The sequence below is a fragment of the Dromiciops gliroides genome, chromosome 3 (assembly GCF_019393635.1).
Source record: "Dromiciops gliroides isolate mDroGli1 chromosome 3, mDroGli1.pri, whole genome shotgun sequence".
Lineage (NCBI taxonomy): Eukaryota > Metazoa > Chordata > Mammalia > Microbiotheria > Microbiotheriidae > Dromiciops > Dromiciops gliroides.
Window position 1 is genome coordinate 163,036,980 of NC_057863.1, and position 12,222 is coordinate 163,049,201.

Sequence of the window (12,222 nt, forward strand, 5' to 3'; positions counted from 1 at the left end):
CCCTAGATTCAGGAGGACTTGAGTTCAAATCCAGCCTCAGACAATTGACACTTACTAGCTGTGTGACCTTGGGCAAGTCACTTGATCCTCATTGCCCCTCCTTCCCCCAAAATCATGGGAATAAGACATCCAAGTCTGTGTTTGCAGAGGTCTATAGAATCATTTCAGAAACCATCACAATATACCTTCTAACTTTCATTCAGTGATTCTGATTTTAAAAATCAATAGGACGAAGTTATAATAGAAGTGCTCCAACGCGCAACTTCTGAGTATCTACACGCTATTGAAACAAAGATGGCTGCACAGGCTCGGTCATGTGCACTGCATGCAAGACAGGCACATTGCTAAAGGCCTACTCTATGGCGAGTTAGCCTCGGGCCAAAGACCTGCTGGACGCCCCCAGCTTCGCTACAGAGATGTAAGCAAGTGAGACTTGAGGGCTCTGGGAATAGACATCGGCAGCTGGGAGGAGATGGCCAAGGACCGTGCCTGAGGGAGTTCAGTACTCAGGAGCAGCTTGCTCTCAGCTGAGATGGGCCTTCAGGCTCAGGAAGAAGAAAAACGAATGAGACACAGGAACCGATGGACAACAGAGAGCACAGTTTTCCGATGATGTCCTCGTTGCCACAGGAGCTGCGGTTTCCGTATCGGACTGCACAGCCACACTGTGGCCCATGGCTCTTTAAGGCGCTGATCCATGGTCATCCGAGACTGGCGGAAGCCTACTACTACTAGGACTAAGTTAATGATTAATTGCAAAGTGCTTTGTACTGTGGTGGAAAAATAAGGATCTCCTCAGTTTCATGGAGGATACCATACTTTGTCAGAGGATCACAAATGTAGAGGTGACAGGAACCTCAATTCAACCCCTGCCTCCTTTTACAGATAAGCAGACTGAGTACTAGAGAGGTTAAGTGACTTTTCCCAGATCCCAAAGGAAGTTTCTGCCTTCAGAGATAGAATTTGAATCCAGGTACTTTGATTTCTGAGTCAACATTCTTTCTGTTTCATAATGCCTCGATAGCTTTTGATTAGGCTATTGATAGGGTAGTGTGATGAATGGGTTATCATACATTTTCTAGGGGATCTTGGAGAAGGCACTTTACATCTTTGTCTTCCCCACAACCTTCATTTCAACTTCCTTTTATGTGTAGTCTTCCCCCTTTAGAATGTAAGCAGTGCCTTTGGGGGGGGGGGGCTTCTATTTGTATTCCAAGGGGGTGGGGCTTAATAGTTGATTGATTGTCTAAAGTGGGTGCAATGGTACCTACAGACTGTGAAGAGGTTTTTTGGTTTTTGTTTTTTTTGTTTTAGTGAGGCAATTGGGGTTAAGTGACTTGCCCAGGGTCACTCAGCTAGTAAGTGTTAAGTGTCTGAGGCCAGATTTGAATTCAGGTCCTCCTGACTCCAGGGCCGGTGCTCTATCCACTGTACCATCTAGCTGCACCGCTGTGAAGAGTTTTGATGAGAGGTGGCTGTAAAGAAATTGGAAATATGGAATAAATGGAAATGAGTAGAATTCAATTCAATTCAATTTACATTTATTAGGTACCTACTGAATGCCAAGCACTGTGCTAAGAGCTCGGAATACAAAAGAGGCAAAAGGCAGTACAGGGACTTACAATCTAATAAGATAGCCAATATGTAAACACATATATACAAAGCAAACTATATATAATATATAGGAAATAATTAATAGAAGGAAAGCTCTAGAATTAAGAGGAGTTGGGGAAGGCTTTCTGTGGAAGGTGGGATTTTAGTTGGGACTTAAAGGAAGCTAGGGAGGTCAATAGTCTGGGTGGAGGAGGGAGAACCTGCAGACATGGGAAACAGCCAGAGGCATTTATCTATCTATCTATCTATCTATCTATCTATCTATCTATCTATCTATCTATCTATCATTCATTCATTTGTTCATTCATTCATTTATTTATTTGTATGCTAGGCTTTATTAATCTGTTATCACCTGAAGTAACTTTGGTTTTGCATTGACTGAGAGCTTCTTTTCCCCAGCAATAGCAACACTGCAAACAACGTTAGAGACTAGTGAAACACACTTCTTCTTAAGAAGAAAGGTGAACCTTGAATAAGGGCAAGAATAATCTCAAATAATTTGCAATTCTTGAAAACTCATTCATTAAGACTCTTGAAAATAAAACCTATTTAGGACCTCTTGAAAATATTCCCATTCTAGCCTTTCAAAGGCTTTCTGTGGTTATTCATAAATCATCAGAGATGGGAGGCTTAATCTATTTGCCAGCTATAACTGATTAGATATTTTACATGGATTATCAGTGATAAGCAGCTATCCATGGAACTACTTCCAATCTGTTTTATTTAGTTAATTGAGATCCATTTGAATGCTATGACTTTTGCATCTCAATTGATTAAAGAAACAGGACCCCAGGTTCTTTTGAAAAATCACAAGTAAGAGGGTACCTGTATTGGGGCATTCATTTTTTCTCATATACACATTCCTCACAAATCCTGCATAACAAATCTCTTGGTTCTTCCTGAAAAGCTGAACACAGTTCCAATTGGCACTCATCACCACAGGAGACGCAGTACTTGCAAGTTTCTCTATTGCTGTTTTCATTTCCTCTTCAGTAATAGAGGCAATCAGTTTCTCGTTATCCAGGAGATCCAGTTTTGGCAATTTAATTTTAGCTAGAAATTTTGTAATTTTTCTTTTATCAGCTGCAAACTCCGGGGCAACTATCAATTTGCAGAAAGAATTTTAACTTTTTTTTCTTTTTTCTTTTTCTTCACGCTACTGATATCTAATGGCAAGAGATAAACTCCACTGGAAAAAAACAATCCTTCCTCATTTAGCTTTTTTATTTTCAGGCTGAAACTATAGAATAATTAATAGGTTGGCATACTCAGCAGTGATTTTAGGCCAACATCAGGATTAATACTCAGAGAAAATGTGCCAAGTCCTGTGGATATTGAATAAAAATCCTTGGTCAGTATGGTAGTTTTAAAAAGATCATTTAAAGACCTTGGTGTGCTGAATTCTGGCACTACTATATATATATATATATTTTTTTTTTTTTCCTTACTCCTCATCAGTTGTAGAACAGGATTTGACTAGCTTCCTTCCCTCCCTCCTTTCCCTTCTCTTCCACCCTCCCATCCCCAAATTGGACATTTGCTGGAGCCTGGCTTTCTTTCACTCGTTTAGGATGGGGAAAGAAGGAGCAACTAGTGGCCTGTTATGTCTGGAAACTGCCCAGCAGCATAGCATGATGGGAATTTGCCTGCCTTGCTATGTGGTAGTAATTTGAGCCCATTGGGAAACAGAGATTTCTCTTTCATGGAGTTTTGACTCTACGTGATGATTATAATGAGTTCCTTCAGTTTCACATCAGGCATTAGTTGAGCACCTGTTGTGATTAGGGATCTTGGGGGTTGATTTTAAAATGTGCTGGGTATCCCTTTATGGTTTATTTAGTAGTATCAAGACTCCTGAAGTCCCCAGAAGAGATTCCTGGTGACTCAGCTAAAATTCCTCAAATCTTTTGACAGTTACCTGAGAAGACAGTTACCCTGGGAAATAGAAAGGTGTTTTTATTTATGAAAAGTTGCTGAACAAATGGAGGGAAAAAACCCAATGTCCAAACTTTGCTCAAGAGAAGCTAAATCCATCCCACTCTCCCTTGCATCCCCCTTCCCACCTCTCCACACCCTGGGCTAATTTGTCTGCACAGTAGATCATGTGTAGGTTAAATTAATTATGAAACTTGGAGTCTATCCAGTTGTGTAGCAGGTAATTACAAAATTGCTTTGTTTAACTGTGCGGTACTTTACAGGAGGGCATCTTTAACCTTTGCCACTCGTGCCCAATGGAAGAAGGCTTGGCTCAGCCTTTCATAGTAAGAAATGTGCTGTCAAACTAATTGCATCCTAGGAGTTTGTTCGAGAGCAATTTATTTAAAAGAAAATGTTCAAGTGCGTATGTTTGCGGGTGAAAATTGCTTGAAGAAATTGGTTTGTGGTTACCAAGATAAAAGAGGGACAACTGCACGGTAATAGTTTGCTTCACTGTTCAAATCCCATAATTCTACTCTAGGTTTCTAATGTGGATCCTGGAGGTTCATTGCAAAAACATGAGGCAAGGCAAAAGGATAAAGTGAATCATTAGAGGAAAATCCCATTTTTAAAAGGATGTAGCTTAAATCAGAACCTAAAGCACTGTATGTAAATATTTATTTGAAGTGGTCTGGTTTATGTATGAGAAAAGGAACTATAATGGAAAGAGCTCTGACTCACAGTGAGACCTCACCTTGGTTCTGCCCTTGACCCGATTCTCTGTGTGACCTTGAGCAAGTCAATTTACTTCAATTAACCTCAGTTTCCCGAAGACAGTTTTCATTTAAAAATTTTCTGTCATTGTATTCCCAGGACCTAGAATGGCTCCTGCCCATAGTGAGTAAATGTTAATTTAGTCAGTCAGCAGGCATTTGATAAGAGTTTACTATGTGGCAGTCATTGTGTTAAATGCAGAGAAAGCAAAAATACTAGAGGCACACACACAGAGGGGGAGAGAGACAGAGAGAGACAGAGAGAGACAGAGGCAGAGAGAAGGAGGGGAGGAGGGAGGGAGGAAAGCAGGGAGAGAGGATGGGGAGGGAGGGAAAAGGAGGAAGGGAAGGAAGGAGGGAGGGAGAGGGAAAAAGAGAAGGAGGGAGAGAGAGACACACACAGAGAGAGAGAAAGACAGAGAGAGAGAGAGAAAGATAGACAGAGAGAGAGAGAGACAGAGACAGAGACAGAGACAGAGACAGAGAGAATCCCTGCCCCTCAGAGCTTTCCTTTAAATGGAAAAGACAACACTTAAAAAGAAGTTGAGGGGCAGCTAGGTGGTGCAGTGGATAGAGCACTGGCCCTGGATTCAGGAGGACCTGAGTTCAAATCCAGCCTCAGACCCTTGACACTTATTAGCTGTGTGACCCTGGGCAAGTCACTTAACCCCAATTGCCTCACTAAAAAAAAAAAAAGTTGAAAAGTAGGGTGAAGTGTGGGAGAGGCAGGAAGGGATTCCTGAAGCCTGGTGAGAATAGAAGAGATGGCCATTTAGTCCAACCTCCACATTTTCTAGATGAAGAACTAGGCCCAAAGTAATTGCCAAAGGTCAAAGAGGTAATGAGTAGCAGAATTGAGATTTTAACCCTGATCCTCTAATGACAAATCCAGTGATCTTTCTGTAGTACTACATTGTTTTCCAAATTTTTCGAGTACATCTTTTATGCTGCTCTTGTTGGTGTTGAGTCATTTCAGTAGTATCTAATTCTCAGTGATGCAATCTGGTGTTTTCTTGCAGAGATACTGCAGTGGTTTGCCATTTCCTTCTCCAGCTCATTTTATAGATGAGGAACTGAGGCACACACAGGGTTAAGTGACTTGCCAGGGTCATACAACTATTAAGTGCCTGAGGCCAAATTTGAACTCAGGCCCTCCTGACTCCAGGCCCAGTGCTCTACCCACTACCTACTATCTACCTAGCTGCCCTTTATGCTGCTCACGCTGGGGCTTTTTTTCATGGTACTTCCTTGGCTATCAGGATAGTTATAGCCCTGTTCCCAGGTAGGAACCACCTTAGCAAGTATACCATGGAAGACAATGATTTCTTCTGCCTCAGAACTCGGCCACACCATTTCTAATCCTTATTTCCCCCTAACATCCTACTAGTATATTCAGGGAAATATTGAGAACTGAGCTATTTGGGGGGACACTTTTGGAAGGAAAACAGAAGTCATATTACATGTGGACAAAGATGGGTCTGTCGAGTTCTTTAGGTAAATCATTTCCACAACCTAGGATAGGTAGGTTCCAATGGTGGGGAGGAGGGTAAGGATATGTTTTTCACTTCAGGGTTTTCTGGCACGATCGTCCTTCTTTTGAACCACTGTCTTACTTGACTAGTGGGTCATTGTCTCATGCCTTGTTCTTACCCTGAGTAACTTGTCTGGGTTTTCGGGCACTTCTAACCAACACTCCAGGTCATTAATGCCTTTTGTTAATAGGTAATAGATGCTTACAGGGTTTGGGGCTGTGTCCTATGGGCTGCTAAGGCCATACTTTGAAGATGAACATGTCCCCATCTCCTACCCTCTTACCTGATAAAAAGGAGAATGATTATAAAATCATAGAATGAACAGTGAAGCTGAGAATGCCAAGGTGGACTGGAAATTGGTTTACATGGTTTTGTTGTTGATGTTGTTTGTTTATTTGTTTTCTGGGACAATGAGGGTTAAGTGACTTGCCCAGGGTCACACAGCTAGTAAGTGTCAAGTGTCTGAGGCCAGATTTGAACTCAGGTCCTCCTAAATCCAGGGCTGGTGCTCTATCCACTGTATCACCTAGCCGCCCTCCCTGCCTGTACATGAACTCTTGGAGAAGGCAGAGTGGCTGGGAAGGCAAGCTTGGCCTGAGAAATCAGTACCACGATGAAAGGATCTTGCAGTTGGAATTGGGTAAGAAATTGGAATTGGGTTGCCTCCTGTAGGAAGATACTGGTGCCCTTGTAAAAGTCACCGTAGACCAACCTTAATGAAAACTTTCTCTGAGTTAAAGAGTGAAATGAAAGATGAACAATAAACAAATTATTAAGCAATCGCTCATATGCCAGTTACTATGTTAACCTCTGAGAATACAAGTACAAATAAGCAAGGCAGTCCCTGGCCTCAAGGAACTTGTATTTTAATGGGAGAAAACAATACATGTCAGGATAAGGGTACTTGTGGAGGCATGTTTCAGAAATGGACAGTTTTTGTGATAGATTGGATTCTTCTCACCAATACAATGGTACAATAAAGTTCCAAGGGACTCATGATGGAAAAGGCTCTCCAAATCCAGAGAAAGAATAGTGGAAGGAGTTATGAATTTGTTTTCCAACTTTTTTTTTTTACATAGTTCATTCAATTAGCACTTCTCTGAGTACCTGTTATGTTCTTATTAACACTCACAAACTTCCTTCCATTTCGATCTCCCTTAGATCTTCTTCAGAATAAATGAGTAGGTTAGCCTGAGATAATTAATTTTTGGTCAACTGTATACAATTTGAAAAGCATTTCAGTTCTCTCTTATATACCAAGTGATTTTGTCAGAGTAATTATGTTTAATTAAGCATACATTCAGATAGAGATCGGGAATAGAAAAATTTGGCTGACAGCATCACTCTGCAGTGTTTACAAAAATGTACTAGTACATACGGTAATTTTCCTCCAATGGTAATTCAATGATGCCCATTAACGTCCCCAGTAAAGGGGTTAATATTATATGGATCTCTATGCCTCAGGTCCTTGTAATTTGCTGATGTTTGGTCTTCATGAGTTTGAGGAAATCCTATTAACAGTAAAGCAAGTGAATACATTGTATCTAGCTCACTGCTAAACTATGCTTCTCTGCATGTGGATTCTAGACAATACTGAATTTTCTTTTGTGTCCTATGTCAGCTTCACTTATAATCAATACCCGTCAAATCAAATTCATAACAAAAGGAGAAAGAGGCACGTCAAGGCTGCCCAGTGAATAAGTCAAATCGATGTTGCCATTGTTTAAATCTTGCAAACACATTTCCAGAACTGAGATGGCTGCAAGTATGCTCACTTATTAAACTTTGTGGGGAGATGAAAGCCAGCTATACAGAGACAATGCAGAAGCACTTAACAAAAATAACTTTGTACATAAGGCACACTCCAGGGAGAAACATGGGTAATAGCTGGAAAAACGGGGAGGCTATTATAGGGTAGGAGACTTTGAGAATAGTGGGAACTCATACTTTCCCTGTTGTTTTCCCCTGTTCCCTGCTGTCATTAATAATAATGACTTATCTTTATCTAGCATTGCAAGGATAGTAAACTATTCTCACAGCAACCCTCTGAGATAGACAAAGCAATGTTATAAGCCCCATTTTGCACCTGAGGAAACTGAGGCCCGATGTGGTAAGGGAATTGGCCTATACTCATGTAGTTTGTAAGTGTCAGACCTAGGATTAAATCTACATCTCCTGATACTGGGCCAGGATTCAAATCACCACCTTGTGGGTATCTATATGTTCTGTTTCCTTTTAGGTGTATTTCCCAACTTTAGTTTGGGCTTCCATCCCTGGAATGCATGTCCCCAGCCTCCCAGAATCCCTCTCTTCAGGACACAGCTCAAGGACCACCTTCTTCACAAAGCCTTTCCTGATCCCCGACTGTTGGTGCCCGTCCTTGCTAATCACTTTGTATTTATTCTATTTATATTTCTTTTATGTTTACTTTCTATATGTTCTTTTTTTTTACTCCCCCACTACAATGTAAGCACTTTGTGAGTAGGGAGTGTTTCATTAAAAAAAAAAAAGTACACACACACACATATACATACCAATTTGGGTCTAATAGTAGCCATCTCTGGGGTGGGGGGTAGAAGTAGGGAAGAAACAAAAGAAAAAAAAGAAATTGACATAATCATCTTGTTTTATGTTTGAAAGGAATAGCGAATTCTACATAGTAGAATTGCAGTTTCATGTGCAATCATCTTTTTTTTTTATCATACTATGTTATAGAAATGCTTGTTTTATTCTATAAATTAAAAATAAAATAAATTAAAATTAAAACAATTAAACAACAAAAACAACAACACATATCCAACCCTAGCATATAATCCAGTACCTGGCACATATTAGGTTTCTACTAAATTCATGTTGATTGATTCTACTGGTATTCTGAACTATCTCCAGCAGTTTCCCTTTCTTCTTTTCTATTCAGTTATTTCTTTTAAAAATATTTATTTTTTGACATTCTCTTTTTACATTTTGAATTCCATATTCTCTCCCTCCCTCTAGCCTTTCCCCCACCCATTGAGAAGAAAAGCAATGGATCATTCAGTTCGTCAAAGTTGCATAATCTAGTAGAAAGGGCAGTAGGTCTACAACCAGGAGCTGTAGGGCTCAAGCCTTGGCTCTGGCATTCACTAACTGTAGTACTATAAGCAGCTAGGTGGTGAAGTGGATAGAGGGCCAGGGCCTGGAGGCAGGAAGACCTGAGTTCTAATCTGGCCTCAGACACTTACTAGCTGTGTGAATCTGGACAAGTCAGTTAACCCTGTTTGCCTCACTTTCCTCATCTGTAAAATTAACTGGAGAAGGAAATGATAAACCACTTCCAGTATCTTTGCCAAGAACACCTCAAATGAGGTCATGAAGAGGAGGACACAACTGAAGAACAGCAAGAACAAACCATAATACTGGATAAACCACTTAACTTTTCAGAATATTAGATTAGTTATTTGTAAAACAAGGACAATGTTATTGCACAATTTACCTCCCAGGCTGCCATGAGGACAGTGCTGTGTAAACTTTCATTACCATAACCATTTAGATACTAGGCATTTTTTCTCCTGTTCATTTTTTGAACTATACCAGAGCAGTAACTGGAAAAACCCTGTCAGTGCCTACTTGCAGGTGTTATATAATTTGGAATCTTATTGCTTCTATCTCTACAATATATTTTAGATGTCCTCTTATCTCTACTACAATGACTTCTATCTTTTTTTTTAGACCCTCATGGACTCTAACCTGGACCATTAAAATGGGATTCCCCCCTATTAGTCTCACCCCTTGCCAATCCACCCTCCCCACTGCTGCAGATACAATCTCTCTATAATGAGTCTGTCATGTCAAGAGTATTTAGGGGTTCTTTATTGACTCTTGGATAAAACACAAACTCCTCAGCTGTGCATTTAAAGCTCTTCATAATCCAGTCTACATGTCTAGGCTTATTTCCTATTACTCTCTGTCACATAATCTGTCTTCCAGCCAAGCGATCCTTTATGCTATTCCAAGGACATTGCATTCCTTCTCTCCTCACCCCAGTGTTTTTGCATAGGATGTCTCCCATATCTGGAATACATTCCCCCTTCACTTTGACGCCTTAGAATGCCTAGCTTCCGGCAGCTAGGTGGTGCAGTGGATAGAGCACTGGCCCTGGAGTCAGGAGGACCTGAGTTCAAATCCGGCCTCAGACACTTAACACTTACTAGCTGTGTGACACTGGGCAAGTCACTTAACCCCAATTGCCTCACCAAAAAAAAAAAAGAATGCCTAGCTTCCTTTCAGACTCAGCTTGTGTGCCACCTTTTATGGGAAGCCTTTCTCAACTCCAGCAATTTTAAGTACAGGCTATATTTGTAAAGCACTCGGCATAGTATCTAACACATAGTGGGCACTAAGCAAATACTTATTCCCTTACTCTTTCTTCTCCTTATGTTATCATGTGTATGGTATATTTCTTTTCACCTGAGCTATACAAACAGTAAGTACTTAGTCTATAAATGCTTGTAGAATTGGGTTAATAATATGTGCAAAGCCCTTTATCAACTGTTATCTCATTTGACCCCTACAATGACCTTGGGATGTAGGTGCTATTAATATTCATATTTTACAGGTAAGGAAACTAAGGCAGACTGAGGTTAAGTGACTTGCTCAAGGTCACACAGCTAGTAAGTTTCTGATGTCAGATTTGAACTCAGGTCTTCCTGACTCCAGGGCAAGTACTCTCACTGCTCTATACATTGTGTTGTTTAAAAATCTAAATGTGGGTTCTAATCTGTGCCCCCCCCAGTTTGGGGGGGAAACTGGCTAAAATCACCGATAAATTCACCAAGAGTTTAGGCTTTTAAGGGTTTATTAAAAGATATAAGATAGTAAAGAGAGAGAAAGATTGAGAACAGATTTCTTATAGCATGGAAATCCTAGCCTTCCTAGCCTCCCACTTGAAGTTCTGCCACCAAGACTATGTCTTGAACCCAAAGAAGAAGAAGTCCTCTGCCAGCATCAACTTCCTCCTTCATGTTCTCCTCCCAGAAATGGGAGGTTCTTCAAGCTGATCGAATAGCATCATTCAAATCCATTGGTTCACTGGACTTGAAGGTGGTCTCAAGTTAAGTTCAAAGTTTTTAGCTTCTGAGAACAATACCCTCTTAAGGGCCAGCCAGATGCGCTTACAATCTAGTTAACTGAAGTAGGCTAATCAGCAGTCAATCACTCTCACTTAATTCAATCAGTTTAGATTAATCTCCAGGTGGGCCTTTGAGTATCTGCTAAATTCCCTTATCTACCACATTCCATTATTCCATACCACACATTCCCCCTTTTGTTTCTTCTAGGAACACAAGTGTTTCCTTGATGAAACACACCTTATGCTAATAAACAATATGTAAATAACAATATAGGAAAAGGAGAAAGGGGAAATTTTGTCTAGAGGGGCAGTCCCTCATGAACTGCTCTTTGACACTGCCTGCAGAGGGAGAGCCTCTTCAGAGAATACATGTTGCAAATGGTGTATATAATAACAGAAGGGGAAAAGAAAAACAACAAAACGAAACTGTTCATTTAAAGTCTTTGAGATCTTGTCCTCTTGGAGTGGTGGGATGTTATCAGGAAAACTGGACTCTGGTCTGGACTCTGGTTATCTCTGGACTCACTTCTTTAGCTGTTGAACTACTGGATTTTCACTAATTTTTAGCATAGCATTGTCAATGATCAAATTAAACAGTGAGAGTTCTTCAAAATATAGCCCATACTCAAACTTTATATATATACATATATATATATATATATATATATATATATATCATTCCTCCCCCCCTTTTGGAGGATTTATACCCATATAATACATAGTTGAGGCAGTTATACAATCTATAACACTTCTTACCACCATGTGTCTGCATCAAGACCAAATTTAGTAATATGTCCATGATGACACCTGAAAATATTATGGAAAGGTTACCATACCACATCTCATGGTTCTAAGACATCCAGTAATTTTGCTAGGCCCTAGGTGGATGGATTCTGCCAAGCCATCAGACTGAGAAAAAAAGAAAACAAGTTAAGTTAAACTAGGTGCATGTGTTGGAGCTTCCATGACACCAGGCTATTTTCAGAGGGAGAGAGGAAGAAACTGGACTATGTCCAGTAATTGTGGTCTACAGAGTCGCCATCATAAGCAAAATATGGACATCTTATGTATACCTGTCTCTCCTCCTGTTGTACATATATTCTTTCCAGGGCCTGCATCAAGGTCATTGTAAGAGCAATTAGTCTCTGAAATGATGTTTCCATAATTCATAAATCTCATATTAATTTCACCAAAGACAACATGATGGTAAAAATGCATATTATGATGCATAACTGAGGATATACTTGTAATATATACAATGATTCCAAACCATACCCAG